Source organism: Olea europaea, chromosome 21, assembly GCF_002742605.1.
Source record: "Olea europaea var. sylvestris chromosome 21, O_europaea_v1, whole genome shotgun sequence".
NCBI classification, from domain to species: Eukaryota; Viridiplantae; Streptophyta; class Magnoliopsida; order Lamiales; family Oleaceae; genus Olea; species Olea europaea.
This window is the reverse complement of record NC_036257.1, coordinates 16,952,970-16,967,772: the sequence shown is the minus strand read 5'-3', so window position 1 is coordinate 16,967,772 and position 14,803 is coordinate 16,952,970. Positions and strand designations below refer to the sequence as shown.

General features: G+C 35.2%; 1 long non-coding RNA gene across 3 annotated transcripts; it reads right to left on the bottom strand.

The window, feature by feature from the left end:
- Positions 1-7,514: 7,514 nt before the first annotated feature.
- Positions 7,515-12,253, bottom strand: LOC111370945. 3 transcript variants are annotated; one of them, XR_002698522.1, is made up of 4 exons: positions 11,232-12,250; positions 9,492-11,162; positions 8,678-8,734; positions 7,515-8,030 (listed from the first exon to the last, which is right to left on the bottom strand). It is a non-coding gene; the product is annotated as an uncharacterized LOC111370945 (long non-coding RNA). The 3 variants fall into 3 exon arrangements; XR_002698521.1 differs by having other exon boundaries at positions 7,515-8,734; positions 10,869-11,162; positions 11,232-12,253; XR_002698520.1 differs by having other exon boundaries at positions 7,515-8,734.
- Between the last annotated feature and the right edge of the window lie 2,550 nt (positions 12,254-14,803).

Below are 14,803 nucleotides of genomic sequence, written 5' to 3'. Positions count from 1 at the left end.
GTTTAGAGGACTTCCACGATATGGCAGCACCTCCCAATGTGAACACAAATTCACTTGTGGACTTTGAGTCTTTTATATCAGATATCCAATTAGCATCACTGTATTCTTCAATGACCGCTAGATATCTGGTATAATGTAGTCCATAGTCACGAGTATATTTTAAATACCTTAGTAATCTTAATATTCATTTCCAGTAATCAGCTCTTGGATTACTTGTGTATCTACTCAGTTTACTGATTGTGTAGGCTATGTCTGGTCTTGTACAACTCATCAAGTACATTAGACTTCCAATAACTCTCGAGTATTCTACTTGAGAGACACTTTCACCTTTGTTTTTAGATAGACGTTGACTTGTATCTATCGGTGTTCTAGCCAAGCCAGTATCATCCTTATTGAACTTTTCCAAAATTTTGTCAACAAAATGTGACTGACTTAGAACAAGCCCATCTAATGTTCTTGAGATTTTGACTCCAAGTATAACATCAACTAAACCTATATCTTTCAGGTCAAATCTTGAATTCAACATATTTTTAGTAGATTCAATTATTTTATTATCATTACCAACAATAAGCATGTCATCAACGTAAAAACACAAAATGACCTAACCATCTTTAGTGTCTTTGACGTAAATACATTTGTCACACTCATTGATTTTAAATCCACTCTCTATCATGACATTATCAAAATTTTCATGCCATTGTTTGGGTATTTGTTTCAAGCTATATAGTGAATTCACCAATTTACAAACTTTCTTTTCGTGTCCTGTGACGAAAACCCCTCGAGTTGTTCTATATAAATTTTTTCTTCTAAATTTCCATTTAAAAGGACAGTTTTAATATTCATTTGATATACTTCAAGTTTTCGCAAAGCGACAATCGCAAGTATCAACCAAATAGATATTATTCTCGTCACTGGAGAATACGTATCAAAGTAATCAAGGTATTCCATTTGTTTGTTACCTTTTATTATTAATCTAGCCTTGTACTTTTCGATAGTTCCATCTGCTCTCATTTTCCTTTTGAAAATCCATTTATAGCCTAATGGTTTGCTTTCTGGAAGAAGATCCACTAGCTCTCATGTATGATTTTGTTGTATGGAATCTATTTCACTTTTAATGCCCTCCTTCCATGAGGTCCTTCCGAGGAATTCATAGCCTCTTGATAACTTTGAGGTTCACTTTCTAGCATATAGGTCAGAAAATCAGGACCATACGATTTTTCTGTCCTTTCCCGTTTGCTACGTCTAACCTTAGTCTCATCTTCTAGTTCTTCGTCATGACTATTTTCAGTTGTAGTCTCATATATTCGTTTGGAGGAGCTTGCTTCCTTTTCGGACTTGTACGAAAATACATGTTTAAAGAATAGCATTTCTTGATTCTAATATCTTGTTTTTGTGTATATCTGGGATTTTAGAATCATACACAAGAAATCGATAAGCACTACTATTGTATGCATAGCCAACGAAGATGCAATCTACTGTTTTTGGCCCTATCCTTATCTTCTTTGGTATTGGAATGACCACTTTAGCAAGAGACCCCCACACTCATAAGTATTTATAGGAAGACTTTCTTCCTTTCCATAACTCATAAGGGGTCTTTTCCATTTTCTTTCGGGGCCCCTTATTTAAAAGGTAATTTACTGATAACACAGCTTCCCCCATATGTTCTGAGGTAACTCAGAACTTACTAGCATTGCATTCATCATTTCCTTTAAAATGCGATTTTTCCGTTCAGCAACACCATTTTGTTGCAGTGAATAAGGTGTGGTGGTTTCATGTATGATTTCGTGTTGTGCATAGAATTCAGCAAACAGTGCTTCATACTCACCACCTCGATCACTTCTTAACGCCTTAATTTTCTTATTAAGTTGAGTTTCAACTTCATTCTTATAGAGAACAAATTTATCTATAGTTTCATCTTTACTTTTTAGCAAATATACATAACAGTTTTTTGTGCTATCGTCAACAAAAGTAATGAAATACTTGTTGCCACCTCTTGTTTGTACAAGTTTTAAGTCACATACGTCACTGTGAATTAAATCAAGTGGTTCTGTATTCCATTCAATTGATTTAAACGATGACCTTGTCAACACAAGTTTCACACTTATATTTTGAATCAATGTGGAACTCGGGTATGCAATTCAAGTTAACTAGTCTTCGTAAAGTATCATAGTTAACATGTCCTAGTCTACGATGCCACAAATTGGAAGACTCAAGTAAATAAGTAGAAGAATTTGCTTTATTCATTTTTGGTTTAACAACCATTAAATTGAGTTCAAACATACCGTCGGAAACATATCATTTTCCGATAAACATTCCACTTTTTAACAAAATAACTTTGTCTGACTCAAATACAATGTGAAAATTGTGCTTATTCAAAAGCAACTGGACACAAGGTTCTTGCGAATTTTCGGCACATATAGTATATTGTTGAGAGTCAGCTCTTTTCCCGAGATCATCTTCAGAACCACATTTCCTTATCCTTTGATTTCAAAAGTTGCTGAATTCCCATGAACAACTTCTTCTCATTCTCAATTGCTTCAAACACAGCAAACAGCTCCTTATCAGAGCACACATGCCTCGTAGTACCGGTATCAATCCACCACTCCTTAGGATTTAAACCCACCATATTTACTTTAGAAACGATGGCTGAGAGATTTAGCTTCGATACATCTTTTGCCATGTAGTCAACCACATTTGCTTCTTTCTTCTTCTTTGGCAATCTGTACTCCAAAGACTTGTGTCCCACTTTGTCATAATTGAAGCATTTCCCTTGAAATTTCTTCTTAGAAATTCCACCTTTCGATCCTTGCTTGGTCATTTTGCCACCGAATGGCCCAAACTTGTTTTTATAGTTCTTACTACTTTGACCAAACTCCACAACATTAGCTTTAGCCATACCAGGATTGAACCACTTCTTTTCAGAACTCTTGTTTTTTTCTTCAATTCGAAGTCTAACAATTAGTTCTTCGACGTTCATTTCCTTTCGTTTGTGCTTCAAATAATTCTTAAAATCTTTCCATGCGAGAGGCAATTTTTCAATAATTGCAGCCACTTGAAAAGTTTCACTCAAAATCATTCATTCGGCATGAATATCGTGAAGAATCACTTGGAGTTCTTGCACTTGACTGATAATTGTTTTGGAGTCCACCATTTTATAATCTAGGAATCTGTTGCCCCGGCATCCTCAATTTTATATTTTCGGTCCAAAGACTCCCACAACTCTTTAGCAGTTTTCATAGTATTATACACATTGTATACATGTTAAGGTGTTTATAATATAGTTTCGACATAAAAAATTCAAATGGTTCCAAGCATCAAGTGCACTGATTACTTGAACATTTCCCTCATCCTCATTGAGTTTTGGAGCAGTCTCAGTCAAGAATCTCGCAAGATTCAAAGTGGTCAGGTGAAACAGCATTTTTTGCTGCCGCCTTTGGAAATTCAAGCTGTTAAATTTCTCCGAATTTTCTCCATAATTAACCGGAACATTAACGGTATGACCAATTGTTGGAGCCACAGTTTGACTGACAACATGACTTGCCAATTTAGCTATAGTCTGAGCCACAACAAAACTTGGCCCTTGAGCCACAGCTGAGCCCATAGGCCGATTTCCAGTAGGCACAGTTTGGGTCATATCCATGTTGGTCGATTCGATTGCCATTTTTGAAAATCAAACAAAAAAATTTAGTTTCCAAAAATTAATAGTATAATAAACGAACTTTTTTCTTTGGGAATCTGTTTTAAGTTTGTTGGATTTTAGTGTAGTGGATAAAATCGGATTCATTTATACCGTATATGAACTTTACATGTTGGATTTATATATACCGTATATGCAACATATCGTATTTGCTGCTTATCGTATATGCAGCATACCATATTTATAGCATACTGTATTTGCAAAACATACCATATTTGCAACAGATTACCGTATTTACACCAAATTACCGCATATGCAACAGTTTACCGTATTTGCAACAAATTACCGTATATGCAACAATTTGCCGTATATGCAACATATCGATTTTTACAGTGAATTAAACATAGAATTTGAATTGCACAAACACATTTCATATATCAGTTCGTATATACAAAATTTATTATATAAATTGTGAGAATTATGTGTGGCAAATTATATTATTTACAGAGACACACAACTGGAAATCATATAAATCTGTTAATTAAATCTGGAAAGCATATAAATCTACAAATAACGAAATGCACAGAAACTTAAACTGGAAAGCATATAATTCTCTTTTAACTCGAGGCCTGTACAAGCACAGTTTCCTTAAAATAAATTCGTCATCTCACCGTGCGTGCTTGAGTTTTAATTCGAGCGTCTGTTTCCTAGGATACAATGGTAAAACCTGTAGTGTCTGAACACCATAGAAACTACTCCGACGAACTGATATAGCGTCTGAACAATATCACCACGACCTTACTGGACAAATATGTGTATGCAGGAAGAACTGAAAACAATACAGATGCAGATAGGAAGAGGATGATTTTTTCATCTGTGAAAATTGCTGAAAATTGAGTTTAATTATATAGACTTAATTTGTCCATTAACCATTGGAGTTATATAAGTTTCTAGAGTTTCAGAAACTCAAAAGTCAGTGGAGAAAGCAAGAAAAAAATTGCAAAACGTGGGCTCTCCAAAGGGGCCAATTTTTGCTTCGTTCGGTCCGACATTCGTGTACGCAGGTCGCGCTTGCACACAAGTTCAAGGTCCAAATGCAATTTCGGACCGAGATTTGCATCATCTTGCGCCTACACGTGGAGAGAGCCTCTATGTTGCACATGATTACACCTTTCCAATGTATAGCCATATTTAAAGTGGTTCTTGCTTTCTTATTTTTCCTATGTGGGACTAAACTCATTTTTTCCACAGAAACTATCTTTCAATGATCATATTTGAGCTTGAATTTCTCATTCACCCAAATTTCATTTTTGACAAATAAATATATGATTTTGATACTCTCATAGAAGAGAACACATATCAACTTTGATATTCCAAATTGGACCAACGGATCCCACAGAAACTTTTGCCAAAAGCGACGCATGTACTCATTTTTTTCCAACAATTCATAAATTAGAAAGACATTTTAAGTACACGAGTCGTGCGGAGAAAAATACAAGTTTAGGTGTTAAGGAAAAAAGAAGAAGTTAAAACAATACCAATACAATCAGGGACGGATGTAGGTGGGACTGGGCTAGACTATAGTCCCCCCCAAGGCCCAAGAATTTTTTTTTCGTGTTTGATGTTTTTCATTTTCAGTTTTTTTTTGGTAAAAATAATTTTTTATGTATAAACTTTGTTTTTTGTGTATTAGCCCAATTTGAAATTTTGTAACTCGGTATTGAATCCAATCCTTAATCCGTCCTTGAATACAACATACTAGATCAAAAGAATTTTCCACTGATGTCTTTGGGTCAATGTCAACGTTGGAAACTGAATGAGCAAACTGGAAAACTTGTGGAGGCTGTATAAATTGCTGTATAACAAGTGCTGTACAAGCATCAAAACCCAATAAATAATGGAAAGATGACTTCCGATGGAACAGATTATGATCGAAAAGGGTCCCCAATAAAAGGTCACTATAATTGATAGTTCTTGAAAGGTTTAGACCGTGCGGAGAGACGAATCCAATAATTCCAATATTCCAATCACTTTCTCATTTTATCTTCAATTTTAGTTCTCCATTATATGTACCCTCAAATTATAAAGAAAAATAACTACCTTTTTTCTCCAAATTTCATTAATGGAAATAGCGTGTTACTGTCTAATTTTAATTGACATATAAATTTTAATAGGACTAGGCAAAGTTATGACATGTTTAATTAGATCATGTTAAGCTAAGTTTAGAAATTGGACTGAGCTGCACTTACAGGGAGGATTCTTACGAATGTTTTACAGATTAGTCACAATGTGTGGGGTCGGTGTTATTTTTGGCCATTTTTTAATGCATCGGGTCCCATGTGGGCTCGACCTCCATGAGAGTGACCTGTAGAAGATCTGTAACTTCATCATCTGTACATCCAGTTTAATTCTTAGAAATTTACTTGTAAGTAAATAACAGAGTTTAAGCATGCATATTTCTTTTAAATGGTATATTTAACACCCAGTTTGAGGAGGAATAAAATCCCTACAATAAATTAAGCTAGTTAAATCTCTATAAATTAACCGTCTTAAAGTTCTAGGAAAATCTATTAACTTAAGTAATATCAAGTGATTTACAAAAGAATAGTTTATCGATTAATTTATAACTTACTAATTTATGAAGGTATTCCTTATTTTATTAAATAATATATGTTGTACAAATTAACAATTCTATTTAACCAAATAAAATTCACGAATCTACTTATTATTATTATTATTATTATTATTATTATTATTATTATTATTATTATTATTATTATTATTATTATTATTATTATTATTATTCCCAAAAATTTATTACAATGTTGAGAAAAGTTAGAGATGATATTCGAGTTGATATCAATTTCAAGAGGAAACAAATAATAATTGAGTCACATTTTAAAATGTCTAGTAGTCGAATATACGATTTTGATGTTCTCATAAACGAGAATATGAATCTACTTTGATATTTCAAAATGAAGGTACGGGTCCCACTCAAAATAGACCAAAATAGCCTCATATACAAGTCATTTATCAACATCTCCTAAATTAGTCTTTTACACTTGCTATGCAGATAAAGTGTGAAAATTGTTCACTTAGCGGCCGAAGAACACGAGAATCCTCAGATCATCATTCAACAATCAATCGGTGAACAACTGTCAATGTTTGCAAGTTATTAATCAAAACAGCCGATCACCACAATGGAAACAAAAGAGTTTAAATATCAAAACCCTAGGTAATATACTTAACCAAAATAAAATCATTAATAACTTAATTAAATTAAGAGAAAATTACACTCGTACATGGATTTTAACTTTCAACTTCAAAAATCAAGTTTAAAACTTATTTATTCAAAAATCAGGTCATAATTTAACTTTTAATTTTATTAATAATAATATTGTTAAGTCAACTTAAATCATATCACTCCCAAACTTATAAATTGATCCCAAATTTAATGTATACTGCTATTGAAGATCAAGATTTAAAAGACAAGACGAAGTTATGATATGTTTGGTAAGTTAGATTTGCTGTGCTATACATTTCTATACGTTAAGACACACGAAAATAATTCTCTCCCCTTGGTAGTTGGTATCATATTGCGACATTCCCTTTGACATGAAAATTAGTCGATGTCAAGAGTTACATCTAACCATATACGAAAACGTATGTCCCTTAATTGTTTAATTTAATGGCACGACATCAAATAGTATTAGTAAATTAAAATAAATTGAAATCTTGTTCGCCGAACGCCTGAAGACGTATTTGTCTAAGGAGAATCTTCACATTATATCACACGTTAATCAAAATGGAAGATCCCAATAATTAATGGCCACCTGAGAGCTTATGGTTTATATTTTAAGGTGTACTGCCATTGTAGTTCAAGCTTAACATTTTTCTTATTCAATATGCTCCATGAATTGGTGAGAGATCTATGGAAGGATTTTGACTGAATTATGGTTATGAAGATCCTTAAATACACCAAACAACTGTCAATGTTTTTTGCCATGGTTTTCTTCAAGTCAATTTCCTCCTTAGATTGTTCCTATTCTTAAGCACAAGAACCAGTTTAAATACTGTTATTTCAAGAATTCTTCCTCATCCAACAAAAATTCTCTTGGCTCTGAAAAAATTTTCTGTCGAATCATCAATCATTCTGTTCAAGAAACGTCTCCCCCAAACAAGCCTTCTTTCTCCTTCATAGGCAGTCATGAGAAAGCAAATGTGTTACATGCACAATTGGGTAGAGGTTGCCCCTTCTCCATTAATTTTCCCTTACAGAGCTTCCAACGCCCCAAAACTTGAGACGATTGCCGAAGAAGGATCCAACAAAATGGCTGCTTTCAACAAGAAAGTCATTTACCTACTTCCCGTGTTGCTTTCTTTTACGTCGTTCCTGTTGGTAAACAGATACGTCATGTTAATGATGTGAAGAAAATAAGCACTTTTTGGCACGTCTAGCATCGAAAGATTCAGTAATCGAGCCATGGACGTGCCTTCAATCCATGAATGTGCATGCTCCCAAGGGGAAATATAGCAATAAAATTTCAAGAAGTGAAAATGGCAACTTGGGGATTAACTCTGAAAAAATGTGTATGTATGTGTATCATGAGAGGTGAAGGAGATGTAAAGGATGGTTTGAACATGTGCCCAGGAGATTTGATAGTTTTCTCAGCTAAGAGTTTAGTAGAGATGATCTTTCATATCTGTAATGTTTTGACATATATGGATGATCTATTTGTGTAGGAGATTTCTTGTTTGTAAATTTCAATATTGAATTGTAATTTGCATATATCCATGATCTGTCTTCTGAATCAATATACAATATCGAACTACTACAGACAGGGTAATCATATTTTTGTTCATTCAACTGTTCAAAACATCATTAAACTTGTAATTTATATACTAAGATCCTTCTTTTAATGTCAAAATTGATGTTATATCTACCCAAAATATATTCACAATTAACTCTGTTCCTCTAGTAAAAACAAAAATGAGAAAAAAAAGGAATCTATATTTAATATCCCAGCTTGAGACAGCTACTCTGAATCTTTAGCCGCTGCCTCCAGATTTGCATCTCAATTAGAGGTTGTCTCATAGCTGAAAGTGGGAAAAGAAGAGGGTTAAAATTCATAAACAAACTTCCCGTGACGCAGATAAGAGTTTAAGTGTAATCAATAGATCATGTATCAACTGAATAGTTTGGGTCTATATCATTAGGACTGCCAATGAATTGAAGCCAGCATGAAACTCATAAGCTCGTCTTGCTAAATTTAAATCGAGCTTAGTATGAGTTTGAGCCTAAAGTGCCTCAGTTTTGAAAACAAAAAATTCTTAGTGATCGATTTTGAGAATAGCCTGTAAAAGTTTGTGATTCTCATAGAACCACTTCCGGAATAGGTCAATACCTCCACCAACTAAAATTAAAGTTTATTTTATAGATTTTTCTCTTATTTGTTTGCACACTTTACATTATTCTATTGTGAATTTTGAAGATTGTTTATGATGTATTATGAGCTTATTGTGCATTCAATAATTTTGACATTTTTTTTTTTTTACTACGAGGCTTACGCCTCAAATCACGTTGAGGCATACGCCTCACCTCAAGAAGAACGTCTTAGTGCCTGAGCATGCCTTTCTAAACATCGAGAATAAGTCTGCCAATATGTAACAATCAACACCTTCGCAGTCTCACCAAAGCAATAAATTATCTGTAAATCTATGTAAGGAAACCTTATGAGTATTCAAACCCCCAGCTTTTGCACAGGAATATCACCATCTTTTTTTTTTTTTTCCTGCTGAAAATCACTATATTTAGTGAGCCAAACAGACTGACTTTTCATCATCTAACAATTACCTGATAGATCCGTTTAATGGTTATCAACTGACATTTGGCATTTAAAGGCAGCTTCCAATCAAACTCTGGAAAAGTGCAAAATTGGAAGCTCTGATACCAACAAAAAGAAAATTTCTTAAGGGATATGCATATTCTATCCATATAGACACATGGCACCATTTGGACAATATTGGGCTCCACTGCTATCCTACTAATAAGGCAATCATATTAACATTCATAGCGAACATTGTTGTCACTATAACTACGAAAAGTAAGAGAAGCACAACTATCTTAAAATCATTTAACAATTAGATTAGGACCACTGAGTTCATTTAAGCCTGACAATTAAACTATATTCTCATCCAGTTATTAGAATTCAGCACAAGCGTCCCCCTATAAATTTGAAGCAGTCGAAGTTCCTACTTGTTCACATAGCCAGAAATCTCTTCACACACACTTCTACCCATTCTTCCATCTTTTGATTCTCAAACGTTTTTAAGAAAATGGCAAATGCTCGCCTCTCTAGATTTATAATTGAAGTAGCACCCCCACAGTTTGTAAACCTTATGAGGCATCGAGCATCAAAGATGTTGGACACAATTCATGAAGAGGAAAAGGATCCCCGCACAAAGGATTCTCTGTTCCTGTCTCCAAAGAATTTATCAACATCCTCACTCTGCATTGTTTCAGCTTCATCTTCTGAAACAAAAAAACTCAAGCATATTGTCCCCAAAGTTCAAAGGTCTTCATCTGTAATCCATGATTAGAGTCCTACATTTTGGGACTATAGACAATCCTCATGAAGTTTCAGATATAAGACTAGTCCATCAATTTTGGTTCTGTTTATCTAGTTTGGATGTCAAAATAAATTCAACCAAGGACCAAGACTTGCTGTGACAACAGTACAGATCTTCCCTGAAATCTTTTAGTATGAGGAAGATCATAATGTAAATCTACTAATTGGATATGCAAACTTATAGAGTTGGGATACGAGTTTTTCTTTTCTTCAATTGCATAACAACTCTTCCACATACACGTCCGAAAAGACGAGAGGCATCTTCGGGTAGTTAGCAGCAGGTAGGCGTATAGCTGGACTAATAACAAAGGTCCAGCCTCTTCTCTTTCTTAACAAGCTTAATATACTACAATAACAGTTTTGTGTCCTCATGATTTGACAATCTTTTGGTGTCTCCATTGCCAACCCTTTTGGTATAAGGTCAAAAATATGACTGTCGGTGCATCATAAGCCCACTGAATCGAAATTTTTAACTTCTCATTGGGAAATTTTTCTGCTGGAAAGTTATTTACACTAACAGTACACTAACTGCATGAATATATAACCATCTAATGAATCTAACAGTAAGACTAGAATTAAAGGAGATCAAAATCGTATCAAACCAAATTCTGAGTCACATTCGATAGATGATACTGCAAGACAAGTGAGCCGTGATCTGGAGTTAGCCTCTGCTAGTGGACTCATCTTCTCTCATTAGCCATCTGAACATCCCAATTGTGTACAAGACCATCAGACAGTGCCAATGCCACAATGTATGGATCCTCCACCCCAGCTCTTTGATAAGACAACAATGCCTTTGACACGGGTAGAATGCGCATCTCCAATGCTCTTTGCCACTTTCCCACTAGCTGTATCCCAAGCAGTCAAGTTCTGTCCTCACCCCTTTAAATAAAATCCTGTTCTGCCAAAAACGTTTTCAATCAGCATGACAAAAATAACATTGAAGAAAATCCACAGAAAAATACCGTGCTAGTGGCAGGACAGAGAACTCTCTTCCCATTTTCGAGTTAAAAAATTAATCTTGCGTCCTTAACCTCGGGGTCACTAATTGTCTCATCAGCTATCATGAAGAATTTTCCCCGTTTCATGGAATTGTACAATTGACGACTCTTTGCTTAACCTGCAGTACAAACTGCGCCTTCCTCTAACCAAATTGACCATGGCCAAGCACTCAATCGTGACCTACTGTCAACGCTATTCGGCCAGAGGGATGGACAAAAGAGTGACTTGACTCCTTTATTGCGAACTTCGTAGAATTCTGAGGTGGACAAAGGGTCGGCATCGTAGATGGAGAAACAACAGTCGGCATCAGTGGGTAGGAGACTGCGGGGAAAGGATGGGAACGAGGGAGAGGTGAAGAAGGAGAGTTGGGTGACGGCAGAGGACTGATGGAGGGAACCGATCTCGGCGAAGGAAGAGAGGACATAGACTTTGATGGTGTCGTTGTAGCCACCGGAGGCCACGGCGGAGCCGAAAACTTCGCGGCTGTCATGGTGGAAAGGTGTGAGGGGAAGGAGAAGAGGGGAGTTATGGCAAATGTCTGGAGGTCTTTTCGAGATTTTAGCCTGTAATCCCGTATGAATCGCACCGTATGATACCGCAACAAAGTCATCTTCGTCTCTTTCTACGTCCTGCTTCTGCTTCAGGCGTCCGTAAAACCCTAATTTGGGAGGAGGAGGAAGAAGAAGGGAGACAGGCTGTGGCGGCCGGCGACGATGAAGAAGGAATAGTTTGAGGACCAAAGTCGAAGTAATTGGTAGATGGAGGACTTAATTGTAGGTTCTAATAGATGGAGACTACAATTGCACAGACAAATACTTTGAGGACCAAAGTCGAAGTAATTGATAGAAAGAGGACTTAATTGGTGCTGACTGATAGTTGGAGAATGAATATGTCGACGTCTGATGATGACTATATTAAAATCCACGAAACCCAACAATTAAAATCCAACCCAAATCTAAATCCAACCCAAACTCACCAAACCCAAACCCAATATCAAAATCCAACCCAATTCATCAAACCCTAATCCAAATCCAATATCAAAATTCAACCCAAATCCAACAATAAAATCCAACCCGAATTCCATCAAACCCATATCCATCAATCAAATTGCCAAGCCCAAATTCCATCAGACACAAGTCCAACCCAATTCATCAAACCCAAACCCAAATCCAAATCCAATATTCAAATGTAACTATAACAATCCAACCCAAATTCCTTCAAACCCAAACCCAAACCCAAACCCAAATCCAACCCTATTACCCAAATTCCACCAAACCGAAATCCAAGAATGAAAATCTAACCCAAATTCCATCAAACCCAAGCCTAACAATCAAAATCGAACCCAAATTTCATCAAACCCAAATCCAACAACAAAATCCAACAATGAAAATCCAACCCTAATCCGACCCAAATTCAAACCAATTTCCATCAAACCCTAATCCGACAATCAAAGCCAGTCCAATTTCCATCAAACCCTAATCCGACAATCAAAGCCAATCCAATTTCCTCAAACCCAAATTCCACCGTATCCAAATCCAACAATCAAAATCCTACCCATCAAACCCAAATTCGGTCCTCCAACTATTCTCAAACGGCAATTTGTCCTATTGGTCTTTTAACTATTCTTTGTGTATACTTTAGTCCACCAACTAATGCACGTTCCTAATTCAAGTCCTCTATCTATTCATAGGCGACAATTTGGTACCACAACTATTTCAAGGCTAAAACTTGGTCCTCCAACTAATTAAATGAGACGAATGTATCCTCAGTTTATTCTAAAATTTTCAATTCAATGTTTCATCTATTTTTATATGGCAATTTTACCCCTCAAACTGTTCATAGTCGACAATTTGCATCTGTTACTATTCAGAGGCATCAAGTTGGTCCTCTAACTATTTACAGACTCAAATGAGGTTCCGATCCAAATTAATACTTCGAGATTTTCAATTTGAATACTTTTCTCTGGACATCTAACTGGATCTTCACCAAAGCCGAAACTACTTTAGCCATGCTCAATCAGTTTCCAGTTTGATCTATGATAAAACCAAGAGAATACTTTACTTGGAGGCAAGGATCGATTAGGTCCTTATTTACAGCATTTGCATTTGTTCCATCCATGGCTGACAGTATTGTTTTTGAAATAAAAACTCTCCTCCATCTCCATGAAGACAGCCTCTTTACACCATCAGTTCTAACAGAACAACCCTGTCGTATAAGTAGTGGCAGATCCAGAATTTTGAGTGAACACGATCGGTCATTAACTGTTGACCATCGATCGTAATAAAATATTAAAAATTAAATATAATAATTATTTTGTTAAAACTGAACATGTACATGTTAACAATATTTTATCAAATGACATAGTGACTAGATTTTGTATAATTCGAATGAAGAGGATGGGATGGAATCCTTACAGCTGCATTAAAACCACTAAAACAAAATATATATTATTTTGTTACATTTAATGTTGTAATTCAACAAGTGCCATGGTGGTTAAGCTTTCAATAACCTTAATTAAATGTCATACGTTCGAATCCCCTACCCATTATGCAATTTTGGTAAAAATTATAGAAGTAGAAAAATTGTGCAATAAAATTGGTAAGGAAGTGATTCTACCAAATTATAGAACTATAAAAATTGTAAAATAAAATTGGTTAGGAAGTGATTAGATGGTGGTTAAGCTTTCAGTAACCTTAACTAAAGGTCACAGGTTCGAATCCCCTATCCGTCGCATAATTTTGGTAAAACTTATGGAACTAGAAAAATTGTGCAATAATTGGGTAGGAAGTGATTCAATCCCTAGACCTCCACTTACAAACTTTAACCTACTGAGCCACAAGAGATCTATGAAAATAAAAAGAATATCAATATATAACCTAAAATTGTTTTTTTTGTTAATCAAATAAAAAATTTGTTCCTTGTGGATCTAGCACGCGCGGCCCTCGGTGCTAGTTGGGTATTGGATCCGCCACTCCTAGTCTACATGTAAGCTTTTGCTCCAAGAACATAATTTGTAATCGAATTTTCATTTCTCTTCCTTTTGGCTAATCTTGCCAAATTGAAAAATAGGCAATCTTGACCCTGAGATCACCGTTGAGTAATATGTTACAACTGTTAATGTCCTTGTGCACATATGTTGGACGTAGGCCATTAAAATCTAAAGTGATAAGAATCAAGTAATTCCAGCTCTGAACATGTGAACAATTCTCATACACAAGACAAAAATCTTCATCGTGCTCATTGCAAGTGTTATGCCCTAGGTTAAATCGATATCCTAGGTTTAATCGACTTTGGATATAAACACTTTTAATATATAGTTGATGTGATTTATAATTGATCTATTATTTAATTAATATTCAATTGAATTAAATAATATAGTCTGTAGATTGAAATCTTAGTAATTTGTTAATCATAAGGAGTTGTGGTTGTGAGATACAAATTACATATGATTGAATCTTAAATCATCCGTGGTCATAAGTAATGACGAAATACGGATATCGTTATTACAGATAAACCACCACGTGTAGCGTCTCTT